Source organism: Danio rerio, chromosome 7 (genome assembly GCF_052040795.2).
Source record: "Danio rerio strain M-AB ecotype USA chromosome 7, GRCz13ab, whole genome shotgun sequence".
Classification (NCBI taxonomy): domain Eukaryota; kingdom Metazoa; phylum Chordata; class Actinopteri; order Cypriniformes; family Danionidae; genus Danio; species Danio rerio.
Window position 1 is genome coordinate 47,650,001 of NC_141027.1, and position 1,013 is coordinate 47,651,013.

At 29.4% G+C, this 1,013-nt stretch overlaps 1 long non-coding RNA gene across 1 annotated transcript in view; it reads left to right on the plus strand.

Annotated features, from left to right (window-relative positions):
• The window catches only part of LOC103911415 (uncharacterized), a 22,572-nt gene extending 21,960 nt beyond the window's left edge, over positions 1 to 612 (plus strand). The window contains exon 3 of the long non-coding RNA XR_015496152.1: positions 1 to 612. This exon is cut by the window's left edge and continues 261 nt beyond it. This is a non-coding gene — a long non-coding RNA (uncharacterized LOC103911415).
• The last annotated feature ends 401 nt before the right edge of the window (positions 613 to 1,013 follow it).

Consider the following 1,013-nt stretch of genomic DNA (forward strand, 5'->3'; position numbering starts at 1 on the left):
TTTTAAAGTATTTTCTATAATATTTATTTTCTCCAGGAGAAAGTCTTATTTGTTTTATTTCGGCATGTATAAAAGCAGTTTTAATTATTATTAATATATAGGCCTACATATATTATACAGTTTTGATGATTTTTATTTTGTTTATTTTTATTGTATTTTGTCAGTTATGAAGTAAATAAATTACATTCTCCAAATCCACTTTGTAACAACTAAGGAATCAGTGATATGATCTGGGATGGGTTTCTGAAAACCCTCGTTAGCCAACTAAGGTCGCAAGTTGTGTCGTTACAAACAAAGTTTGTTAATTTCATTTGTCACTTTCACAGTGCACTTTGAAAACATTGATGTCATTTTGAAAACAGCCATGGTTCATGGTGAAAGCTATAGGTAAACTATTATTTAAAAGCTGAATTTATGTTTATGTTACATTATTTACGTCTCCAAAGCTTGTGAAAACAAACAAACAAAAAAAAAAAAAAACAGCATACGTTAATACTTTTAATTTAGAGTGGGTAATTTATTAACTATTTGTACTGTATATGACGAGGGCCTGTTGGTTAGAACATTTCTGCACTAGTTTACATGTGTCAAATTGTAAAAGTAGATTTTTCCAAAAAATAAAAAAATAAACAAAATCCTACTTAATAATAATAATGATGATAATAATAATTGTCATCATTCATATTATTAATATTATTATTAAAGTATAATTTTTTTCATTTCTTAATTGTTACACCTGGCTCAAGGATGTAACATAATGAGGGAGACGACAAGGAGAAGTATAATCAAAAAGAATATTTATTTAGCTCAATTTAAATTATATAATCAAAATATCAGTATCAGTATGTTCAATCAGTGTGAAATGCAAATGTATGGATGCTGTAAATGTTGTCAGTGATAATGTATGGATGCGAAACAAAGCATAAAGGCCCAAATAGGAGTGTGGCTCTGGCCAACTGCCAAGTGAATGGACAGCGGCCCCGACAAACTCTCTGCCGGGGTTTAAATAAGGG